The sequence below is a fragment of the Lemur catta genome, chromosome 26 (genome assembly GCF_020740605.2).
Source record: "Lemur catta isolate mLemCat1 chromosome 26, mLemCat1.pri, whole genome shotgun sequence".
In the NCBI taxonomy this organism is placed as follows: Eukaryota; Metazoa; Chordata; class Mammalia; order Primates; family Lemuridae; genus Lemur; species Lemur catta.
The window spans coordinates 3,650,481-3,677,701 of NC_059153.1; positions in this window are offsets into that span (position 1 = coordinate 3,650,481).

Below are 27,221 nucleotides of genomic sequence, written 5' to 3' on the forward strand. Positions count from 1 at the left end.
CCAAAAACAGCAATTATCACAGTAGAGAATCTTGTACCGTTGCACACGTGCCGCCTTTTATGAGTGATTTGCTGTCTTCTACCTGGACATTCAGGTGGCCCATGATAGCCTGGTCTTTTGTCATTAGGTACACAGGTTATTTTGAAAAATATACATACATAGTTTGTCCTGGCATGCAACTCTTTTATTATCCTTGTCAAGGGATGTCTGGCTTTGTTTTCTCCATGCAACAAATTTTTTTTTTAGTGAAAGTGTGGATAAGAGTGTCAACTCGCAACAACAGGAAATGCAAGACTGGTTTTTACCTCTGTTTTTTGGGTGGAGCGGGGAGGACTGCCGTGGGGAGAGCGTGCTGGGGCAGCGACAATCTTTACAGAGCAGTTTTTCCCCTTTCCCAGATGGTTCTCCAAACATGAAGCACCGAAAAAAAAAAAACGAAGTATCTATTGAATACATATGTGGGAAGGAGGACCAGAAGGGAGACACAGAAGGGGAGGTGACATCTGAAGGAGGGGTCGGCAGGACAGCGCAGGGCTGGCACTCAGGATGAAACGTCGCCAGCCCCATTGCTCTTACCTGAAATCCTGATACTGAATAACCACAAGCGCTTTTATTCATGAGACCTACAGTCTGACCATTTTGCTCACATTCCCCATAAAGTGATTTATTTAAAAGTGCTTCTTCCCAGAAAATCCACAAAACAGAGTCAAATGGTCTCTTTTCCATTCCCACCATCAATTTTTGTTATCTGCATCAGCAAGGGAGTGATGTTTATGCTTTTTTTTTTCTGTCTCAACTATGTAAAGAAACCTGTTTTTTATCAAGCACGTATTGATTTTTTTTTGAAAATATCATAGAAAAAAAAGATTCAAATGCATATACATGGAGATAACTTCTTTACATGAGAATAGCATCTCTCTATATAAAAATGAATCATCCTGCCTTCCCGAACTGAACCCCCAAATCTAAGGATATGAAAATATGTAATCATCTGTTCCTGCATCTCAGGATTAACTGGACTGACATGTTTCAGAATGGGGTCTCTGAAAGTCTCTTGAATTTCTGATGTTGGCATCTGAGCAATGAAACAAGCTTACGATAGTTTTCTACACCTCTTTCCCTTATTGAAATGTCTCTAGTCGAGCCATGTTCTTGCATGCCACGTTCTCAACCATTCTTCTGTTGTTTGGCACTTTGTTCAATTAGTATGCAAAAACACTTTATACACACTCACACACACACACACACACACACACATACATAAAAAACCACAGAAAAGTTCTGCAGGACATCATATCATTGCAGATCAAGTGAGAAGGGACTCGGGACCCGAGGCTTACTTTCCCAGCAGACGTGGCGAGGAATCCAGTCCCCAGGGAGGCAGTTTCTGGGCAGTGCTGTGGAGGGTCACAGGTTCCCCAAACAGCATTTCTGCACCTCAGCAAATACGTGCATTACACGTTTTTCTCCTTCTTAGTCATGCACAAGTTAGGTACCTATTTTAACGAACTGATGAGCTGTAGCGAACTAACGTCGCAAATGATTATAATATCATTTGGAGCAATGTTTTGTGCCTTTGGAAGAACAGCACCACGGGAGGCCGCACCATGTGCAGACCCAGCCATGATTTGCATTCTCCCCATATGCTGACTTAGAACTCATCTGTTTGTCAATCAACCACACTCCGTTTTCTTCTGCTTCCTCAAAAGAAATGACAAATATTACACAGCCTCCCTTTATTTTCCTTCTTCCTTCTCACTGACATTCATCAGGCTGGAGGGACATGGCTGTGGGGAAACGGAATAAGCCACAATCCGTTGGTTTCCCCATTTATCCTCGCTCAGAAACTGTGATGACAGTGTGTCAAATTAAGCTCCTACCACCGAATCCCCTACTTGTATCCAACCAGGGTTTCCGTGTTGAGGTATCATCACGTCAGCCCCTCACCAACGCTGTGTCCATTCCCACTCCATCACCAGGGGGAAAGGGACTGCTGACAATATAGCACCCCCTGAAATATGGAGCCGGTGGCCAGGTTTTGGACGCTCAAAAAGAGACAAAATGGAAATCCATTAAGGACTCTTGCACAGGCAATGAACAAGATGAAACTTGCTTTCGAGTGAATAACCAAGGAGCCATATTTAAATTCTAATGAAATGGAAAGAGACTGGTGTAAGAGGCGGGAGCTATGGAATTTTTAGTATTGCAGCCATAAATGAAAATCTAAAATCGAGAAGGGAGAAGGGAGGGTTTATTAAGTTGATCTTCAAGAGAAAAATACTCTGAGGACTGAGGATAGGACTGGATCTAAATACTAAAAGCCATAAATACTTCCAAATTGGCTTCAGGAAAGACCTTCAAGATTCGGAGAATTTTGTTACCAGAAATAGAGATGTTTGAAAGGGTAGTCGATTTGCTAGGAAGATAAATTTGATTTTAGACATGCTGAGTGTGAAGGAAAGGCAAGATATACAAATAAATCAACCCAGCAGGTGCCTGGTGATTGGTGATTATGCAGGGATGCTTTGCCAAGAAGTCAGGGCCAGACCTGGATATGGAGAAGACGAAATGTAAAGGCGATATATGAAGCTGTATGGGGCAGGGGTAGCTGGCCCACCAGTGAGTGTGGAGGAATTTTGGAAAGGAGATGCCGGCAGAAGACGAATAAAAGATGCTCATGCAATGGAAGATGAGAGCACAAAATCAGGCAAGTCAGAGGAAAAGAGACTTTCAGGGAAAGGCAATATATATGGTCTATGAGCAGGGCACCAACCAGCATGATAGCTACAGATTCTCAATTTTGGTTCTGCGTCTACTATTTCTCAATTTCATGAACCTTCTGTGGACATAATTTTTTGTATGTAAAATAAGGGTTTAGGATGAGACCGGCATTTTCCACAAGTTGTTCCACGAAAAATTTTAAACCCTGCACAAAGCAAACAAAGTGTCCTGTGTTCAAATATACTTGGGAAATGTTTGTTTAAACAGTTAAACAAATTTTGTTTATTGCAGGACTTGCAATTTTTACAACACTGATGTGCATCATAAATCTCCAAGAAGAGAGAGAGTTTGCAACGTTTCTTGACAAAGGAACGTGGTGGAGTGTGTGTGTGTGTTGGGGTGTGTGTGTGTGTGTGTGTGTGTGTGTGTGTTGGGGTGTGTTGGTGTGTGTGTACCATTTCAAGGGATAGTGTTACAGAGAACTATAAAAATAATAGACTGGGAGATTTCTAATGACCCTTTCAACTATGAAATTTTGTCAGGTTTAATCAAATGATCTGATTTTTAAAAATTTATATTTTAAACAGTAATAAAGACACAGAAACGTGACTGTCATCTCTAACTATTGCCTCTGAATTCAGAAATATACATTTCTTATTCCTTTAGATTTCAATATAGTAGCTGCAGCATCACACAAATGTAGGTATAGAAGTATAGTCAATTCACACGCTTCACAGACTAAAGCAAAGGTGTCATAGTTGTTTTTTTTTTTTTAACAAAACCCAAACTATACTTCTCTCCAGTTTAAAGAAGAATGCAAAGAGTCTTTTTCGGTCTTCTCCCAAATAGAAGGACTTTATGATAGAGAAAATGACAAGCAACAAGTGTCACCTATAGATTTCTTGAGAGATAGTCACACCTCTGCCTAATTTCTCAGATGTAACTTTGATTGTCACCCTAAATCTATTTCCTTATGGGGAAAGTGCCAGCTCGTGCCACGTTTGTATTTTTTGGCTAGGAAATGTAGACTAGACAATGAAAACGTTCACATTTAAACTAGTTTGCCTCTGAAAGAAGGCATGCCTCCCGACAGAGCACATAACTGTTATATGAGCAGAGTGAGAAGAGGAAAAACCTTTAAAAGGGGAAGGAAAGTGGATTTATCATTTGAAGTTATGCTTGGCATTCCACAGTTACAAAGGACAGTTACTAAAATGTTATTTAAGAAAAGTACCCTGAAAGATCCTAAGGCTTTGCTAATGCTTTAAAGTCCAAAAGTAATTATTTCATACCTAATCCAAGGGAAAAAAAAAAAAAACACAGTATGTGTCAAAGCTTTTAACGTAGCAGCAACCACCTGGTTTTCTGAAATTTCGAGATGAGCTTTGTCCTCTATTTTCTTCCTACAAACATTTTAAAGCCTTCCTAATCTTTTCTTTGCCCTATCATCCTCCATGAGCTGTGTTTTCAGTGCTTAAATAAGTATTCCACTTTGCTATCTAGAGATGGGCTTTTGAGCATGAATGACCTACTCCATTGATAGATTAAGCTCAACATTTCATTTAGGGGGAAATTACACAGCAATCAAGAACTTAACCGAGTGGAAATTGTTTTTAATGCATACTCTTTTCCAAAATGGCACATATAATCTTCATTGTAAATAGATTACATAAAAAAGAAAACTATTGTTTCTAAAACCTCTTTTTTTTTTTTTTTTGGAACTTGGCAAAGACATGTTTGTACATTCCCATATTATGCTAAACTTTTTACTAATCACTTTTGTTATTCTGAAATTGATAAAGCTGTAATCCTTTTACACACAAAAACAAAAAACAAGAAAAACATTCTACCACTAAAATAAGGATTTTTTTTTTTTTTGTATTTACATTCACGTATTGCTTAACAATGGGGATACCTTCTGAGAGATGCATTGGCAGGTGATTTCATCATTGTGCAAACATCATAGGGTGTACCACACAAACCTAGATGGTATGTCCTACTACACCGCTAGCCTACATGGGAACCTATTGTTCCCAGGCTAGAAACCTAGGAGCTGTACAGCTCTTACGGGACCACCACTGTACATGTGGTCTGTCTTTGACCAAAATGTCGTTATACAGCTCCTGATTGCATTTAACTTTGCATAATTGCATTAGCACTTTGCATAAATAAAGAAAGGGAACACATAGGTCTTCCCAGTGTGTGGGACACTGAGCACACATGCTTAGAGATTGGAATCATTATGCATGGACCAGAATCAAGTCATAAAGATATACAGTGGGACATGAGTCTGGTGAGTTGAATCTTTTTCATAAGCCACATGAGGAGACTCCCATTGGATTGATTGAGCAGTGCCTATATAGGTCATTAGAAGGGGTTTTTTTTTTTTTACCTTTGATCTAACATTTTGTTGGTTCAAATCTGTAAGATGGTGGGGCTACAGATTTCTCCTACATGAAAATATGTGAAAGTCCAAGCCACAGGAGTAAATGAAGTGAACCAGATGCTTTACGAGGAGAGACTGTGGAGTAACAAGACAAAGCCAAAGATAGACCTTTAGGAAATTGGTGTCACATAAGAGACAGACACAGAAGAGGAAGTACTAGAGGAGATAGGGTTATTTGAACAGAGAAGTCAAGAAGTCAAGAAGAAAACACACAGCAGAGAAGACTGTCATGGAACCCCAAGGAGAGGAACTTCAAGAGATTCGGAGAGTGTTGTAGTAAGTAATTAGAAATGTGTGCTGTGGTTCCCGAGAGAGAACAGGACCAGAAACAATGATGGATATCACACCAATTGGGATAATGACCAACACGAAGAGACCATTGATCAGGCGATTGGAAAAGCTCTGCTGTATTGTTAGTCTTTTGGATTCAGTGGGTTGAGGATCAATGATAGGTGAAGCAGTGCAAAAGTGGGCAGTGAAAAAGAGTGTTGGATAAACTTGAGAGAAAGAGAATTTTTAATTTTTTTAAGGTGAGGATGGAATTTTTTTATGTCTAAGAGGAAGAAAGAAAAAAAAACAAAACAAAAAAGTGTATATTTCAAAATATCCTAGATGGGAAGTGACAGGCAGAGCAAGGTTTGGGGGAAAATCGAATGGGCCTTGATCAAGAGCATAAGTTGATCTGCAGAAGTACAGAGCAGAGAAGTGGTTACTGGGGGCTGGGAAGTGGAGTGGGAGGAGGAAACAGGGAGAGGTTGGTCAACAGGTGCAAAGATGCAGTTAGAGAAGAGGAACATGTTTTAATGTTACGTAGCACAGTAGGGTGAGTGTAATGAACAATCATATATTGCACCTTTCAAAATAGCTGGAAGAGAGGACTTCGAATGTTCTCACCACAAAGAAATGAATGTTCGAGGTGATGGATATGCTAATTACCCTAATTTGATCACTGCACATTGTATACATCTATCAAAACATCACACTGCTTCACACCCCATAAATATGCACAATTATTATGTGTCAACTAAAAATAAAATGAAACTTTTAAAAAGATCTGAAATTTCTTCTTTGAGAGAGAGAGCAATTCATAGACTAGGGATAAGTAGGAAGATTTTGGAATAGTCCTAAGGCCCAGTTTCAAATGCTGACATTCCAAACGGCAAAGTGACATTCTGGAGGAAGAGAAGGGTTAACTGTCTCAGGGCTGGGAATTGTCTCAGGTGGAAGAGCAAAAGAACAAAAGAACTAAAATAGTTGAATCAGGAATCCAAGTCTAGTACGCAGGTCAAAGAAGCCAGAAAGAGGGAAGGCGAGCAACAGTGATGATGACGGTGATGATGATGATGATGATGAAGACAATGATGATAGCTCTTACTGTGTGCTAGGCAGGAATCTACAGTTTTTACTAACCCTTTTAATCCACGAAAGGTCATGTCATACATGCAAAAAAAAATAGGTTTATTTCCTCACTAGGTATAACTCACATTTCCACTTTTAAAGTGCTTTATCTGCAAAAGCATTTGTATATAGCACGCCATTTCCACTACACATGAGCAATTTGTGTTCACTTTTCTAATTCACATTCTACATGGCTCTGGTTCTTTACTGGAACATTTAGCTCATTTTCCAAACATCACATTAATGCATGATTTAGGAAGTAAACAAGAGTTGAAAATAAAATCCTCTTGGATATTCTGCTGTTTTAAAATCTGAAGGGTTCGGTAATCCTTTAAATCTGTAATCACTAAAAGAAAGCCATTGTCACTAAATCACATGTAGTTCTACAAAAACCACATAATGCAAAGTTCTCCGAAGCATAATTATTAATATCGTCAAAGGTGACTATGAAACAATAATAGTGCATTACAAGGCCACTTACACACACATGCTATTTTATTTGACATCATTGAAGTCTTTATTATCTTGCTTAGAATTGAGGTTATAGCAAATCCAATCATGGTCATAAAATTATCAGAAGTGAAAAAGCATTTCTCTAGTGTTTAATAAAATGTGATTATTCAGCAGTATGCATAAACAAGGAGATACAGTTGAATTACAGCTTGCCTACTAACCTATAAATTGAGTCATTTTAACATATGCTTTATTGCAAACAAAAAAAAATATACATCTGGTCTCTAATGTTTGATTATACTATTCATATTAGTAAATATAGTATATTTCTTTTAAAATTTTTATATTTCATTGAAACCATCACAGAGAAATTTTACTTTGAATAGTATATTAATGATAATTCTGTATATGTATATCTATGTTAATAATGGTCTTTTCTTCTTTCCTTAGGTTTCAAATATTTATATTTAAATTCTAGAAAATGTGCTTGCTTTTATTACTTTAACCTTTTCCCCCATTAATACCATCCTCACTTTGTGAGATTTTTTTTTTAAACCTTAATTCTGTAGAGTCTGGTTTCTTCTATTTTTGAACTACAAAAATATTTAGAAACTTCATCTTTTAATTTTCAATGACTGAGCTTTTCTGGATGCGATTAAATTCAGACTTTTATTGTAACCCAATCTGATCTTTAATGATGTTACAGAGAGTTTTTAATGTATTATGTTCTATAACTATTAATAGACTGCAGTTTTCATGGAATTGATCTCCCTTGTTTTAAACTGAGAAACTAGGATGAGCATGAAACTAGGAACTAGGGAAGGTTAAATAACTTGTTCAGAGTCACAGGGTAAGTAGGAGAAGATTGACTGGAACCAAGATCTCCTGATACTCAAAATCTCACCTCAGACTCCCCACTAAGCAAGCGCCCAGAGAGAGCTGTACCTAAACATTCCAACCCCACCCCCAAACCCTCAGTCTTGGTAAGGTTAATTTTTTAATATTAATACATCTAGAAAAGTTTTTGGGGGTTTTTTGGGTTTTGTTTTTTGTTAATACATTATGACCAGAGTTTATTCTATACATGTAAAGTTGGTTTAATATTTATTTATTTTTTGTACATTTTTTTTTATTCCAGCACATTATGGGGGTACAAATGTTTAGGTTACATATCTTGCCTTTGCCCCACCCGAGTCAGAGCTTCAAGTGAATGGAAAGATGTTTGAAAATTGTCAGGAGCTGAATAGTCTCCTCCCAAAAAGCCTGTGTGTATAAACATCTCTGAAACGGGCAGATTACAGATAGCACAATGGGCGTTTGTTTCAACTTCTTAGCTACAGCCATTTGGTAGCTTATGTTTTTTCCGAGGGGTGCGATAGTGCTATTGAGCTGACGACAGCACCAGACAAGAATTCAGAGACAGGAAGATTCCTTTAGACAGACATTCCCCAAATGAACTGATAGCACTTAAGAGTTTAAGTGACACCTCTTCTCTAAAATCCCTAGAACAAAAACCTAAAAAAGCCATAGGATCTCATAGCATCAGGTGTGAACTGACACAGAATTCATCTCCTGAATTACATCATATCATCCTATAAGCCTCTATGTTCACAAAACATATAGACTACGGCTCCATTGATTTTCTTCTGGAAAGTGATTTAGGCACAAATCTTTTATCTCCTTTTTATTTCCTTTGATCAAAAACAGCTGGCTGCCAAGAGGAATGTCCCTTTAGATACTCAGCATAAGAAGTGTACTTTATTTTTATGTCAATTCAAATCTATATTTTTCTTTTGACAGTAATTTGACATATATTTAATTAAAATGTTAATAGATTACATAATATTAGAGGAAAATTACATAAAATTAAAGGTGTTCTTGTATGCTCTTAATAACACCAAAGTATTTTTCTAATCTATCACTGTGGTGACTTAAAGAATGAAGATGAGGCTGTGTGTGCTATATTGAAGAGCATTCATGGCCAATAACCAGATGGTCTGAGTTCAAATTTCACATCTGTCTTAGACCATGATAAAACTGTACACAAGTTCCTCCTGTGCACCCATTTTTAACCTTGGCAAGGAAGTGCTAGATGATTTTTAGGCCCTTTTGAGTCCTACATTATATGTATAGAGGTAGCGTGTTCCTAAATACTAATATACAGCCAGCTATGGAAAAAGGAATTGCTTCAGCACTCAATTGACTTGGGAGATGGCAGGACTTTCAGCTCAATCACCTCTGGCCAGATGGAAGTTTTATGCAAAACCAAGGCAGTCTTTCTCCTCACTCAAAAGACTCACAGGATTTCTGGACCCTTTTCCAAACAACTCTTAACAAACTCATTTCAATGAGTTATGTCTACACTGATCAGAAACATATGGATTGAATTTTTCTAAGATTTAAAAAATAAATGCAAAGAGCATAACAAAATAAATTTTGTAAAGTGCTATATATAGGGATACACATGGAATTTTATACCACTGTAGGAGAAGCAATGCAACAATGTACTCACTAGCACAGGCTTGAAGTAACACTGCTTGGGTTCAAATTATAAGCTATGTAAGCTTGAGCAAGTTATATAACCTCTCTGGACTTCAGTTTCCTCATCTGTAAAAATGGAATAATATTGCTTTCCTCTAGATTTAAATACATTCACACAAGTAACATATTAAGAATAGTCCTTTGTACATAGTAAGAGCACAATAAATATTAGTTGTTTTTGTGTTGTTGCTGCAATTGTGATGATATTGATGATAATGATGACTTGAAATACACGATAGTATTTTCAACTACTGTGATGGTTTCCAAAGATGGCCCCCAATGAGCAATGAGCCACCCAGTACTTATACTTTTGTGTAACCTGTTTCCACATTGGATACTGGGCTTACCATGTGACTGGTTTCAGCCAATAGAATGTGGTAGAAATGACATCATTCTGCATTAAAAAGGCCTGACAGGTTCTACTTCTGCACTTTTGGGAGCCTTAGAGCCACCATGTAAGAAGTTCAGCCACTCTGAAAGAGAGAGATCATGTACAGATAACATGTGGGAAGACCACAAAGACGGGGTAAGGCCTTGGAAACTAAATAAAGAGATAAAAACGCCTGGCCATGGCCATTCTGCCATCCCAGTCCAGCCCATCCTTGCAGTCATACTGCCAAGGCACTTGGATGTTCTACTATTGGCCGCCACATGAGTGACCCCAGGGGAGACCAACAGAAGAATCATCCAGCTGAGCCCAAGTCAATAAATAAAAACATGAGAAATAATTAAATAAGCCACTGAATAGTGAGGTTGTTCATTATGCAGCAGTAGATAATCAAAACACCTAGTATTACTTGCAAAACTACATATTAATCTTCAAAATCAAGTAATCATAAAAGCAATTTAAGGCCTTCTCCCTATTGCCTTCCACTTTTGATAATACACTTTTGTTTGCTATGCCTGTCACATCTACCTGTCCCTAATTTTTTCTAATCAGACTCTTTACTATGTTTAAGCAAATCTACTTGACCTATCCTTTATGCCACTTTTCTTCTATTCTTATATCTCTTTTTGTTAATTAATACAGAAAAATTGTACGTATTTATGGGGTATGTAATTTTTATATCTCTCGCCTACAGCATTTTTCACTACCAGTGACAGTGTCCTCTTTCTTAGAGGCCAATCTATTTTTATTTTCTTTTTCCTTAACTTCACTTCTATTTTTCCTTGGCCAGATTAAGTTACCAAACTCTAGAAAGAGTTGACTAAAATATTAATGTTAGTTCGTTAATTTATAATAAGAACAGTGATTTGCGAGGTCAACTGAACACTAGACAATGGTTTTCTCACGTTGTGGCATTCTTTAACCACCAACATGGAAAGGCACATTATAGTGAAAAGTTTGCCTGATGAGGGTAGAATGTCACTAACATCATATAAATGCCTAATGGCATTGAACTGGAGAGTCTCACGAGCCCACGTGCACACTAAGGTTATACCCGTTGCCTAGTGCAGAAAGTCCTCAGGCCAGGAATGCTCTTTCCTAGACTGTGTTGAGTGAAAGCTCCTCATTTGGATTTTCATTCATTCGAAAATACCTACTAAGCATCTAGCATGTGTCAGGCATTAGGAATAAAGCAATGGCCTAAAGAGACAATCATCCTCCCCCCAGTAGATGTTACATTCCAGGAAAAGTTTCTGGCTTATTGCTAAGCTCCTTAAAATAAACTCTAAAAAACAAAATTATGTTCATAGGTATATAGCCATGTTAGAAAACTTATATTTTACCTCAAATTTTGAACCTGCAATACCATCAAAAAGAAGCAAATACTCTGCTGAGGCTTAGATTAAGAACTGCAGTTTTGCAGACATTTGAAATACTTCCTAGCGCATGAGTTGGAAAGCCTCAGATCATTGTATTAACACGAATCATTATAGCCTGTTAATTAAAAAATGGTTTAGAAGTTTTAAGCAAATCCAAAGCAAGTGTCTAGTGCAGTCTATGTTCGCTGACACGTTTTAAACTAATGCTTATTTCTTTAAAGTTTGCCAAAATATCTAGAAAGTGAAAAAAAATTTATTTGGTATAATCTAATGTTACTCCTCCTCTGTATGAGTTCTATCACCACCTAACAGGATACAAATATGCTTTGCATTTTACTAACATAATAAGGTGTCCAAAGGATCATTTATATGTGAGGATTAAAAAGAAATATTTAACTGGGTTTGGCAGAAGTATTTCTCTCCCTATCCCCTACTCTCTAGAAGTGTAAGTATTTAGCCTCCAGTAATACAGTTTGAATGACCTGAAAATGTCTATAAACACATTTTCCCCTGCTTATCTAGGGCTCCCCTCCATTCATTGGGATCAGTGTTTAGATTATTTCCAGAGAGGGGACAGCACCTCATCAATGCCTGTGAAATGTCAAAGGGTCATCTGAGCCTGAATCCACCATTGGAGCCTGGAAGGAATGCATGTACTTTTAACAGGCTGCAGTTTTAGCCTGTGAAAAATTAGTATGTCAGGCGATAGCCGTTTAAAAAGGGTTAGTGTAAAGTTACCCCACCATTAGGCCTATTGGAATGAAATCACCACGAACACTTCAGGGAAGCTCCAGCGCATTAATGGAAAAGGAAATGATGGCAAAAGGCAAATTGTAAAAACACAACCTATGACAGTAATGATACGAATAATAAAAATAGTGCTTACGGAACTCAAAGGTTTACAAATTTGAATTACTATATGCACTTCCTAAAAAGATTCTTTGCTATAACATTATACCGCTTGTCCCTAAAAAGCACCTGTATGATCCAGGTGCTTTATTAGCATGTTTTGTTTAGAATCTAGAATTTTCTATTTTATAAGAGTATAACACAAGATATATTGTAGGTTTTTTTGTTTGTTTGGGGGTTTTTTTTGGTTTCAATGAGACTCTTCCCGCTTTTCAATGCAAGCATATGACACAAATTTCTTTGCTGAGGATTTTTATTATAAGTCTTGTGAAAAAAAAAATCAGAGCAGTTAAGAATCAGATTGACCTGGTCAAAGAGAGGATGACATGGGTCTCAGAATACAGTAGAAAGTTCATAAAGTCAGGCAGTTATTAGCTATTTCTCATTGGATAGATATTTAACTTCTGGTTTCCCATCTATTAAAAATATATAATAATACCACTTCTAAAAGTTGTTATCAGATAGAACGAGCATGAAATTCCTCTAACATTGCCAAATCCACAAAGGTTAGCTATGTGCGCATTCATTATAAAACTGTATGAAAGAACAACTCATACTAGAAAGAGTGAAACCGAACAAATCCCTGAGCATCCAAAATATTTATTAATATTAATCATCCCTGTCCTGCAACTCAAACAGGCTCCTTCGTAGGACTGAAAACTTCCCCATTCCCAACCGAGTCTTTTTCATTAAGTGCACTAGCTTCAGGCGGTTAAACACCAGTTTGATTTAGCAATTCAAAAGCAAAGACACAAGGATTTCCGTAAGGCAATATGTAAATATGGACTTTAAAACAAGAGTTCTATGTGCTTCATGGGCAGGCTCTTGATGTTTCAGATGAAGCCATTTTTTGGACAGAGAAAGGAGCAAAAATATCTGTACGTAGATCACGGCTGTACCGTTTGGGATCCAGTCTTGTGTAAAGTTCCTGAGCATCGGGTCTGTGCCGCCAAAACAGTGTTGACAAAGGACTCTGCGAATTTTAAGGCAATTGTGGACCAAGCTGACACCCCTTCTGCTTTGGTTCCAGAGTTGTCTTTGCAAAGTCATGACTACAGATGAGATGGCTTTCAAAGCGCAGAAAACTGAGTGAATTTCATGCTTCTCTTTTTTCCTGATGTCCTTCTAATACATCATCTAAATCCCCACGGTTACAGTCCTTTCCTCATTACTCAGTGGAAAGAGAACAACTCGGAAGAGAGTGGCTTATTCCTAAGAGAGCTTGACCTACGCGAAGTCTAGCAGGAGATTAGCACAGAACTCTTCCCTGCCGTGTGTTTGTTTATGCACGGTTCGTAAAGGCATGTTGATCATGCCCGTTTAGATTGTTATCCACTATAATCCTATTATTTTTCTGTTCCTGTTGCTTCACTCTGAAATGTTCAATCTTGTGTCCCTAGGTTAGTTTTTCTGTTCACAGATGAATTATTTATCATCTCCATCAGTCACTCTGTCACTCAACTTATCAAAGGCGTTTGGAAATGCAGTCTTCTCCAGAATTTCACTTAGGAGGTGAAGTCAAAACACCTACAAAGGCCTGCATAATTGGCAAATAAAATTATCATCAACATAGGCTGAATAATAATTATAAAATGGTTATGGTCGTAGATGGATTACAGTGGATGATAAAACGACCCCTAAGGCACTGTCCCCATTCAACGTGGTTTAAACTCCTGAGGTGACCTGACACCCCAGAAAGAAAAGCAGGAATAAAAAGCAGAGTGTGGAGTTCAGGAGAAGAGTTCTGACCAAAAGAGGACAGGGCCTGGAAGCAAGGTTAGGATGCTGTTGAAGGTAAATAAGGGGAGTTCCAATGACAAGGGCAAGGGCAACAGTTTTAGCAAAGGCACAGAGCTGCGGTGCCCACCCCCTGTCCAAGGCCCAGTACTGGTCCTGTTTGGGACCAGGTTGCAGAGGCTCCACTGCGCCCCCATACGTGGAAAATTGTCTTCTATGAAACTTAGGAAGGGGGTGGAGGGTGCACACAGCAGGAGGTGAGCGGCTGGGGCCAAGCAAAGCTTCATCTGTATTTACAGCCGCTCCCTTCCGCATCCGTGGAAAAAATGATCTTCCATGAAACCGTTCCCTGGTGCCAAAAAGGTCAGGGACTGCTGGCAGAGAGGATTTCTAGAGCCCATTTGGATCATACAGAAAATACCAGAGAGGCTGGTCAGTGGGTACAAAGTTAGACAAGAAGAATAAGTTCTGCTGTTCTACTACACAGCAGGGTGACTATAGCTAATCTCCGTAACAATGTATTGTGAATTTCAGGATAGCTAGAAGAGAGGGTTTTGGAAGTTCTCACCACAAAGAAATGGTAAATATTTAAAGGGATGGATATGCTAATTACCCTGATTTGGTCATTGTATCGTGTATATGTGCATGGAAACATCACACTGCACCCCATAAATATGTACAATTATGTGTCAGTTATAAATAAAATAAGCTATCTAAAAGTGCAAAACATTGTTCTCTCAGCTCCCTAATTCCACGGTTCTATGACCTAACTCAATGAGTCATTCCAAACAATCCACTCTTATGGAGATGACTGTTACATTCTCTTCAAGATCAGTATAATGTTGAGTCCTCAAATCAGGGAAGAATTGTGCTTAATAACACAAAAGACAGATACATAACACAGTGTTTTTCCAGTAATATATAGGAGCCATCCATATAGTTAGAGCCTAACTCTCAAATTTTTAGGAATATTGAAAGCCAACTGACAATAGGCTCTTAGGTTAGAACTGATCATGGTGGGATCATTTATATCTTATAAATTTGCAAATGCCACAAATATTGTTCTTTTTTATGTGGAGAGTCAGTTTAACATTATCAGCATACCACTGATCTCTCTTTAGTGATATAAATAAATCAACACTGTTAAACAACAAAGGTCTTTTGCTTTTGCAATTCTTGAATTATAATTGGCTCCATGCTAAGAAAATACTAGGAATTGCTTCAAAGAGTAATTCAGAGCAAATTAAGTAAATTTAAAACAATGTACAGGAAGATGTCAAAAATAACAAAATATCCACTCTTCCATTTCATCTTTTTCTTACTGTCTCGAGATAATTTTTATTTCTATAAATGAAAGCTACCCAAAAGCTATGGACACTAATTCAACAGCCCAGGTTCAAATCGCAGCCACGACTGCTAACCATTAATAGAGTGAATTGTCCTCAGTGAGAGGTCCCAGGAAGTGGATTGGCTTTGCATTAAACATCCGCAGAGATAGGTAAGAAAAAACCCAACCTAGAAGCACTGCCAGTGACTTAACATCAACCCACAGAAAGAGCTCAAGGCAAGCTTTACTCCTAATAAATATCCTGATATTGAATCTAAGTGACTCTAAATTTGGTTTGCAAGATTGCCAACACATGTTACAATGCTTCCTGGGGCCCAACCCCGCCGCAGAATCACTCTAAAGAGAGCCAACAGTAGTGGATGAGAGAAGAGCTTTAAATCTGGATTGAATTTCTCACAAATGAAATAAATGTGTCTTTTTAAGGCTCTCCGCGTGCCTATTGACAAAAAAAGAAACACTACAGATTTATAGGACAAGAAGACTGAAGTTCCAGGAGTCTTTGTTAGAGAAAAGTGAAATGTTCGAAGATAATTCATGACAAAATCCTGCCAGAACACTCCAGATGATAATCAGAATTTGTGTTGAAGACGATGACCAAGTCCAATAATCCCGGGAAGTTTTCATCTCTGAATTATTTTATTTTTCTTACTACCACTTATGACAGTAAAGATAACAAAAATAACTGATATTATTGCCATTTGGCACTTCCCCTGATGTTCGGCAGTGCAAGCAATCTGTTTACCCAGATGTGAGTGTAATTTTTTAAAGAAAGTTTTCAAAAGAAAAATCGCTTATGGACCTAGGATAGAAATCAAAGCAAATATCTGAAAACTTCTGTTCGCTCGGGAGTATGAACTTTATGTTCTCCAGTTGTGTTCAATATGTAACTTGAACCTCATCTCTATTTCTAAGAATAAGGCCCATCAAATGAGCTAATCATTCCTTTTGGACCTATCAAGCTAACAACTATTAGAAATATTAATAATGTCAACATTTTAAAGTGTAGACCACTTGGAAATCACCAACATTTGCTAACTAGTCTTGTAAGCATTCTTAGGAAATAAAAAGATAAACATTTTTTTTTTTGCAATGGCAAGTGATAAAAAAAGAGCAAAATCTTTAGCTCAAAAATTAATTCAATGTCATATACCTTGGTCATATATCCATTCTTTTCTTCTAATAACTATTTACATTGAGCTCATAAATAAACATTTCCTGAGATAAGATGAAGAAAAGGACTAAAGATAGTCTTAAAAATAAGGAAGCCATCAAACTAAACTTTCTAAGTATAACCTTATTCTCACATTAGAATTGATCTTATTATCAATATTATTAATTATTAACATTATTCAAAGGATGCAGTGATATACTTGTAACAGGAAAATGAGCAAGGTTTCTCTCATGCTGCTGTAAAATTATCATCAAATGTGAAGTCTCCTGTTTTAGTCATGAAAGAGAATTACTGCTTATATGTAGTGTTTTCATGTCAGTTGAAGTAGCTGTATCTGTTAGCTGGGCCAAAAAAAAAAGAGAGAGAGACATAAAGTAAAAATGTTCACTTTGAAATTTCCATGCAAATTCAGCAATGCAAAAAAAAAAAAAACAATCAAAAACCTGTAAACAATTTATGCCTGATGTGGAGGATTCCTGCTGGTGCTACAACACAAGAAGTAACCACACCAAATGCATCAGAGGCATCACACTAACCAAGCCTGACAGTGCTAGGATCAGGAATCAGACATAATCTCATTATTTGGCTGTAGTTTGGACAGCTTCTAGGCACGACTTAAAAAACAGAATTTAAAAGATTACTTTCTAAAATGGCATTTTCCCATTCAAGCTCCTGTTTCCAATTTGTATTTTCTGTTACACTCCATTCCTCTCCTCGCCCCCTTCCCTGCTCGGCCTCTTCCCCCCGCTCCCCTTGGTCACCTCCTAGCCTCCCCTCCTGCCTCAGTGGCCACCTATCTGCGAAGTGGCCACACACTTCCTTCCCTGGGATTTCCTGTTTTCCTATTACGAACTCAATGCAAATCATCTCCGCATTATGCTAACTACAAAAGGCTGGGCTAGAGAATGACTCTCAGTGTAATGACATTGTTGCGTAGGAACATGTTGGTGTGAGGCCAAATTTTTCTTAAATGAATTTACCAAAGGCCATTATCAAGGATCTAGATTTAGGAAACATTAATACAAAACATGGTGATAGTGGGAAACAGATGCTTCAGCTTCTATTACAACACTTTTGGGAGGTGTGTGTGTACGTTTTTTTTTTTTTTTCCTCCTCCTCCCCTCTGGTATAAAGAGCAAGTTTCCAGCATTTACCGTAGATACTTTGCAGTAAACTATATCACAGTTTGCCTCCACTAATCGGCGGCCGTTATTAATATCAATGGTGAAGAGCTATAAATTCCACAGACACAGTTTCAGTGGTGTGAACCCCCAGATTTTCTCTAATCCCAAGATTAGATACTGAAGTGCTGCTTCAATTGCACAATATTATCACATCCTATCACGTGGCCCCGTTGCAAACTGGAGCATTTATTGACAATGCTGCCCAAGCCGTTGCTAAGTTGTGAGCACTCCGCCGTATCTGTCTGTCGCTCCTTTTACAGCCTCAAGTCCCCAAGCTCGCTCAGAGGAAGCGTCCTGCTAATAATACCGCCAGATACAACCAGAGCTCATTTGGATTCCCTTTAATACAAAAGATCCTTGATAATTATAACATTTATTTACTCTCAGTTTCTTTTTAAAGTGGAGCAGTCAGTCTCCTTTGATTTTTTTTTTTTTTGGACTTATGCTAATTTCAAATTCCTCTCTCTCTCTTTCTCTCTGTTTGGATTTCTTATTGATGTAGTGAAAGCCATCTGAAGACAGGGGGAACTATTTGATTCTATTTATAGCCTTGCCCCCGCTTAAAAGATTATGTATGTGCACCTTTAGTAGGAATAGTGAACTCACTTCAAATCAAGTAGCACCCAATACCTTCACTGTCGTAGACAATGAAGGTAGCAGAACAGTGTAGCGCTATATGATGGCAAAAAACATACCTTGTCAGCAGAAAACAGGATTTTCCAAGCTTTCTGGATCGTTGGCCTTTTGTAAATACACAACTGCATACACACAAAACACCAGGCAATGTTCAATCCGCTTGATACTCCACTTGGATATCGAACAGGCATCTCAAACTTAATAGAAGCAAAGCGAACTGCGGATCATCGCAGCAAATTCATTCTCCTGGCAGCCTTGTTCAACCCAGTTTCTAGCAACTGCGTCCTCCCAGTTCAGAGCACGATCCTAGCGTGTTCATCAGTTCTCTTTTACCCTACACCCAATCATTCCACAAATCCTGTGAGCTTAACGTTCAAATCCAACCCATTCTCACCACTGCTTAACTTCTGGTTCAGCCCTTGTATGTTCTCACCTGAGATTTTGCATTTAGCATCTCAACTAGTCAGGAAGCTTCCATCCTTCCTCCCACAAAGTCTTTTCTTAACAGAGCCACCAGACTGATTCTTTCTAAAGCATTTAAGATTACAGCGATGTTAGAGTCAAAATTGTCTAATGTTGTTCCTCCTCACTCAGAGAAAAAGCACACAAGACATCTTACCCCCTTATGACGGTCTTCAAGGCTCTGCACAATCTGGTGGTCACCTCCCACTTACTCTGCCTTCCCCACCCTGTCCCTCCCGCGACACAGGTGGCTCTACTGTCTGTCCAGCACAGAAGCCCTGCTTGTCCCTAATGTCCACCTGGGTCACCCCCTGGCCTCCGTCGGGTCTCTACACTAAAGTCACCCTCTCTGTGATGCTCTCTCTGTCCCTCTATTTAAAATTGTCAGCGCCCCATTTTTCTCCTTAGAACTTTTCATAAATCTGCTATACAATCTGTTTTTTATTATTGACTTTTTTTTTATCTGTCTCCATCACTAGAATGCAAGTGCCACGAGGGTGGGGACCCAAAGATACAGGGGAAATTGTCCCTTTTTATGCTTAGCTCCAACAAAGCATGGACAGCTGTGCAGAAACATGACTGGACAACAAGGGTAAGACCTAGAGCTACCAGACTGGGTGGGGACAGCGGCCAGGCCTGCCTGTCCTTCTTGGCCTCTCAGGCCCTTCTGGAATGAGGGGTCTTACAACCTACAGTCAAAAAGGTGGGTCACATAATTTCTTTATGGCTAGTTTTTACACAGAATAATTTTAGGTTTTATGACTGGATTTCAGGAGAAGGGGCTCAGGCTTTCATGACCTGCCTTGGGAAAGAGGGATTCTAGTTTCCATCCATGGCAAGCTTGGGGGAAGAATGGGGCTGAGAGACAGGAGGACAGGAAAAGTTCAGAGAAAAACTTCTGTTTCTGAGGCCTTTATCTGGGGTGCTGTTTTCCGGGTCCCATCACTACTTTTCCCAGAGAGGACTGTATGTATCTTGCAAATGCCAGGATCTATTTAAATACTAGCCAAGATAACTAACTCTGCGCTTTTCCGTAACCATTTCAAAGTGGGAACCTAATCGAGCCCGCGATTCAGTTGCCATCGGTTAGCAAGAGAATGTTTCTCAGAAACCCAGCCGTCCAAGGCAGCCCAATCAATAAACGCCTCCTGCCTCTTCATCAGAAAGAAACTGCATAATGAGGTTAGCAGTTCTGAAAGATATCCTTAGAATAAATAAAGCAATGAGTATGAGTAGGCCAAAGGCGTAAAAGCTAAGGGCAATTTAATCAAACTAACTCTTGAGGGAAATAGTCGCTGCACTGATTTCTTTGCCACATCAGTAGTAGAGTATGGAGCAGCAAGAAACATTCAACATTAATTGAAGACAGTTTTCAAAAGTCAAATGCGTCACCACCTCTCCTTCAGTTCTGTGGTGATTATAATCATCCTATGGTCTTCCATAGACAAGTCAACACAGGATCAACTTATTCTCAAAGAGAATGTATAAAGCCAAATTTTTCAATTAATTACATAGTTTGGGACCTGAATTATAACCTTATAGTGACTAGGAATATAAATCGAAAGAAGACAAGGCATCGCAACACAAAAGACAAACTGATTCTATTTTGGGAACATACAATAGAGAGATGAAAAGAAGTTATTTTTACTTGGCTTGTATCACAACCCAAATGCATGTATTTGAAATTGCTCCCTCAATGTAAACCTTGTGCATGAAGACATTTGCTAGCACTTACGAGGGTCAGAGTGAAGGAGGGGAAATAAATATATGTATGTAGCACTTAAGAGCTTCTGAATGAAACTGATTTAATGATTTAAATATAAATGAATCTGAAACATATGTACTCATTTCCCTTTAAAATGTGTATTTATAAAAAAAAAAGTGAGCTTCACTACTTATAGTGGAATACGTAATGACCTCCCTCGGTGTTAGTTGTGTCTACATTGTGATTTTACTAAAGCCACTGTAGTCTAATATTACATTTTTCCATCAGATACATAGGATTAAAACGTTTAGAAAAGACTAATGTGAAAATAGGATCAAAGTCCGTCTCTAATTTTAATTGTGCTGGGGTTGGGGTAGGTTTTTTAGTGTTTTGTTTTGTTTTGTTGCCTCCTACAATACAAATATGAGAAAGACTGTGCAGGAGATGCTGAAGGAGAATCAGCTCACCTTTACCACCTTCCTCTCTCCCAAGACTCCTTGCAACAGTAACGACATCGTCAGTCAGTTGTTACAGTTGTTTAATACTGATGTTTCTTGCCTCATTCTCTATGCCAGATGGCTTTTAAATATTCTGAATAGCAGCCCTGGACCAAATTCCTGGTTAGGAGATGTATGTTAAGATATTAACACATCTAAAAAATGGACAGTAGATGAAGTTGTGTTGAAGGATAAAAGAGGCCAGAGGAAACTTCCACCCAGAAGACTTGAATAAGGGGCTTGCAGTGGATGAGGAAGTTACTCTTTCAAAAAGCATCTTGGACGGGCCCAGGACTCCACAACGGCAGGAAAAAACAAAAAAGGAAAAAGGAGAAAGAAGGGACAAAAAAAATATATATATATGCAAAAATTAAGGCTGGACCATAGGGGTTAATGAAGGAATATTCGTGAAATAGTTGTACTCGTTGGCCTTGTTTGCTTTGCTCCTCACACACAGTTTTTATTGACAAACAAAAAGTAGCAATTTAGAAAAACCTAGATAATTCTTTCTATGGGCCCCTCTTTTGCTCCCCACCAATAAATTACAATGAAATAAGAAAAAATGGGTTTTTGCCACAAATGACTGGTCACCCACATCCTGATGTGATTGTTGTCACGTTATGCAGAACATCACTAGAAATACAGCCTCTGTGTCTTAAAATGTTGAATAAAAGCTTAGCAAATTAATTAATGTAATTTATAAAAAAAAAATCGAAACCAGTGTTTTAATTTTTATTCCATCAGAATATCAAACTATTAATAAAAAGCAATGGCCTTGGTTTTACATAGGCGTCAGACTAGCCGGTTATAAAGTATGGCTTCATTCATAGTCACCTCACAAAATAAGATTACTTTCGTTGACTGTGAGATTAGAACCTGCCCTACAAGTGTGTATTTTATAGCTACTGTTAGGTGTAAGCAATCATAGCTTAAAACTGGAAGCAAACACACAGGAATCACCCAGTTGATTCAGGATGGAGCCCTTAGGAAAGTCGCTCTTCGTTCGCCCAAGTCAAGATAAGCAGTCTTACCGTCCACATCATTCATCAATAAAACAAGAAGGATGAAAAGAATGTGAGGGCACCAACTGTGATAAATGCCAAATAAAATGTTTGGGAAAAGCGAAGGTAGAAGTCAGGTGGAGATTAAAATGCAACATATCCTTGGGTCACTCAGCTAAAAGGCTGAGCACATTCGTCAAAGAATCCTATAGTGTTTGGTGAGCATGTCAATTACAGACCTAAGGGAACCCTGACACTCGTAATATAAACACCCAGCCCTTATCGTATATCATCACCAAGTATTATAAACTCTCCCCAGGACAACCACGTGTTTTTCCAACATAAAAAAATGTGTAAAATTTGGGGTCATGGTACCAGCCTGTTGTGGAGAATTTTTAACCTAGAGATACTCTTTTCTTAAGCACAGCTTGCAATAAATATTGAGACGAAAAGCTTAATCAAGAAAATGTATTTTTCTTCATAGACTGCACTATTTAGGAAAAGAAATACAGCTGAGATCTCCAACAAAACAAAGAAGTAGGACGTTATAGTAAAAATGTGATATTAGTTCTTTTGGAATTTAGCTGACAAAATCTGCAGCTTTGTTTGAGATGAAGGAAAACATGGATATAAATGGGGGCATGTATGGACTCGCAACATGGAACACGTTCAGCTTAGTACACGCTAATGTATCATATTATCATTCAATGCTACAGACTCACTGATAGAAATCTCTACTACAGACAGAACATCCACCAACAGTTTTGCTTACTCACTGCAAAATGATCCAACTTCAGCAGAACTAAGAAGACAACGGAAGGAAAGCAAATAACCATAGGGCTCCCTTTTGACATGCTTAGTAAGATGGGCAGAAAGAAGTTACTAAAAGGTGCAGGATCTCTTTTAAATATCATGGCAGGACCATAAACTATTGGAAAGTGTTAGCGACCAGTAGATCCCTCCAAACACATAGCAAACTGTGGGTGTCATGTAGATGGTGACAAAACAAAACTGAACTGAATACATAAGTAAGACCCATAAAGACTGGCTAACCGGCTGAAAAATTACAGATGAAATCTGAAGTTAAAAATAAGCTCAGTCGTAAGTCTTATTTCTCCCCTCTACCTAACAATAAACAGTCACGCATTTCAACATTAGATTCAAAATCTACATCTTTAAAATGAGGGCTCTTTATACGGAGGCAGGTCCACCACAAAGCTGCTGAAACTTCGGCATCCTTCACTTTCACCAATCCCTTCTAGAAACCTGAAGGTTATATGGTTTTGCAAAATGATCTAGACCAAGATATTTTAGCTGAGTTTGGTTAAGAAATCTATCTCCTTCAACTTCCCCTCCATTTTTATCCCCTTTTTGAATGACAATAGATTGGCCGAGGACATTTTTTAGATCCAGCTAAGGGGAAACTGTTTGGAGAAACATTTAGTTTAGATTTACTGGAATGTATTTGAGGGATTTGCAGTGATTTCCATGTACAGTTAAGGTATTGCTAATCGTACAAATAGCTCCTGCAAACCTTCTACCAACCATCTGCAGAGCCAGAGATCGTACCATGACACAAACTTGAAGGCCTAGAGCTGGAAGTGTGGGGGTAGTGGGTAGTGGGGCGGGTCGGGGAGGAGGAACAAAAGTGAACTGTGCCTGAAACTAGGCTTTGGATAATTTTCTAATCACCAGACATGTAAAGTTGTAAGTGGTGGATTTACTCCTCACCAGCACTTAGACAAAACATACGTTCTCTGTCATCAGGAGAGGGATACAATCAAGAATGTATCATATAAACTCTAAATGCCCCAAACACTTTATTTCCTTAAGGGAATCACATTAGAAGAATGTGATCAGACATCCTGTATTTGTAGAACACAAGCCCAACAGTACAGCTTCAACTACAATGTTTGTGCGTAAAATCTCCTGCTTTCTGCATGCCAACGTACTGCATCGTGTCTAAGTGTATCTGACTCACCAGGGCCTGCTGAACTCTGCGGGTTCCAGAAACAAAAAGCATGCAAATTGCTACAGATATAGCAAGCTTGTGAGCAAACAAGTGTTCAGCAACAAAATTCCTCACATAGTCATGGATGAAGCAATGCATGCAGTATCAGTGTTTGGTTACACTGTCTGGTAGCTCAAGACTCCTGATCTGAGACCAATGAAGAGTCATCATTTTTTTTTTTTGTAATCATCTTTACATTCATTTATGGAAGCAACTGAGAAAATTCTGATTAACAATTGGGAAAATACAAAACAAAATAATAAAATAAGCAAGGAAGCACTGGAATTTATTCTGATGTTGAAGAGTAATTTATGCCAAAAAATTAGACCATGCTAACAGCCATAAGTCTTTAAGAAATAGAGACACATTTTGAAAAGAAGTAAAGATGTTTAGATTATTTGAAAATCCAAAAACAAAGAAGAGTAAATCTTATATTGGCAAAGGCACTTTTTGCTGATTTAATATAAAATACTGACATGAACAAAATAACTATGAAACTCACAGTAAGCCTTTACAACAAATACCTAGTAGAGGAAAAAAGGTTTAGATATTTGAGATTACTTATTGCATAAGTAATCTTGACATGCCATGAAATCTTATAGCCTAAACATGAAAGAAAGTTGATAGTCTTCCCGAATTTAATAATAACCCTAAAAATTTACTTGGCATTACTAAATTGAATTGTGAAGCTGAATGTTTTCAGATCCATCAATTAAAAATAATTTCTATCAACTATTCCCAAAGATAGATTGAATTACCTACCTAACAAAATTACAAAATCATTGTCATAGGAAGAGGCAATCAAAGAGTATGCAGAATATTTTCTACAAAACATTCCAGATAAAAGCATTATAGGCAGTTAATTAAAATACTCTATTTTATATGGATTTTGAAATATTTTTGAGATTTTTCAGCTTGTTCAACATTTTAATTTTTGTGATTTTTTCCCCTTTATTCTGATTACTCACTCTGGACCCAATTTTTTTTATTTTTAATGTTGCATTATTGCTGATAAGGAGAGCCCGTAAAATTGTACAATTTAGATTTTACATATCATAAAATCTAGATTGACACACAGAGCCTTATGGCTTTGAAATTATAAGAGCTAGATTTAATTCTCTGCTCAGCAATTTCCAAGAGAGATAATATTGTTATAATAAGAATACCTCTGTCGCAGATTGTTGTGAAAATTAAATGAAACACACATGTTGTAGTGTATTATAAATGTATACAGCTTTATAATGCAAAGGTGTTACTTTTACTATTGTGCAATTGAATTCCTTTTTAAAATGATGATTGACAGATTGAAACACATCTATATTAAGAGACAATCAAGAAAAACTGGCTTAAACCATATGATTTAACTTACGTATAAGGAACAGTTTTCCAACAATGAAAATTTTAAAATGTGGCCATGAATTCTTATAGGAAATTATCAGGCTATCATATAATCTTTTTTTTGAGCCAGAGGCTCACTTTGTTGCCCAGGCTAGAGTGAGTGCCGTGGCGTCAGCCTAGCTCACAGCAACCTCAAACTCCTGGGCTCAAGCGATCCTCCTGCCTCAGCCTCCCGAGTAGCTGGGACTACAGGCATGCGCCACCATGCCCAGCTAATTTTTTCTATATATATTTTCAGCTGGCCAGATAATTTCTTTCTACTTTTAGTAGAGACAGGGTCTCGCTCTTGCTCAGGCTGGTCTCGAACTCCTGATCTTGAGCGATCCACCCGCCTCGGCCTCCCAGAGTGCTAGGATTACAGGTGTGAGCCACCGCGCCTGGCCATATAATCTCTTAAAATTAAATCTCTTTGGAGACTCAGAATAGGTAGTTTAAATTCTTCATGACCTAACCTGGTCTGAAGTTTTGCTTAAAAAGATGACTTATTTTAAGGCTATTCATTTATTTATTTATTTTTATTATAAAAATAATATGGGGGACATTTGGGCAAATTATAAAATAATAAAAAACCAAAATCCCTATCATCTACAAGCCAGTGACTTTAACTTACATAGTGAGAAGACGTATATCTTAATAACTCTTGAAATATAAATCGAATATCGCCTCATTGTCTCACAGTGCAAAACACCAATGCTACAAGCTTTCTTACTGTTCTCAGCACCACCTCCCACCTCTGGCGTCTGCATCACAGTTTCCCATGTGTCCCCGCTTCATGTCTTACTGTGTCCTGTTCCACATCTTTATTCTAGTCTCTTCATCTGCTTTTCATCACGAACATATTTTAGCTTCTGCCTTTATGTCATTTGTTATGAAATTCTCACCTCGTGTATATTTTCTAAGAGGAGGAAGATTTAATAGCTTCCTATTGATAATTTCGTTTTATATTTATACCTGTTGTCAAGTAACCTGGTAATTATTTTTTGTCATCTTACATACGCATATTCACCTCCCGACTTGACTGTAAACATGATTCACAGACAGTGTGTAGACGACAGTGTCAGATTCAGCCGCATTGAATAGTAAATCCAAATTCACAATGGCCAGAGCAAGAAAGGAGTCTGTGTCTCCCGCGTATGAATTCTGAGAAAGGGGGAACTGGTATGGTGGCTGTGCCCCATACAGTCCTTAGGGACCCATCTTCTACAGGCACTGCATGACACCACTCCAGGGGGCACTGTTCACAGAGGACATCACATGAATTGCTACCCACTGCGTTTGTGCAGCTGTGCAGCCTCTGGACTCCCCCAGCCACTGCTGCAACACTCTTGGAGGTGACTCCATGCCCATGGTCCAAGATGGCCCATAGCCAGGCTCCAGGCCGCAAAATGAGAGGAAAGAGAATAAGAGGACCAAGACTATGTCCATCTTTCTCTTCAAAGAATGTTCTAGAAACTGCCATAGAACATGGTGCCTGCAGCCCATTGGCTAGTGCATTTGATGTCCACATGCTCACATCCATCCGAAAGAGACACTGTGAACCACATTCTATGTTCTATGAAGCCATCGGTCACTGCAGGGAGAGAGACGTCAGAGAAAATAAGGAAATGAAAATAAAGTGGAGCTGTCATCATGAGAAAGATGACAAAAATGAAAGATATTGAAGAACTGGGAGAAGATTTGTCCTCTTTTGCTTTAACTCTACATCAATTTAAAGGCTTATTGGAAATTAAAAGTTTTATATAAAGTAGATAATTACACAGTTAAAATATGTATTTTGTACATCTATTCATAAAGAAAAAGTTTAAAAAGATGTTCCCCAAAAAGTACATTTGCACA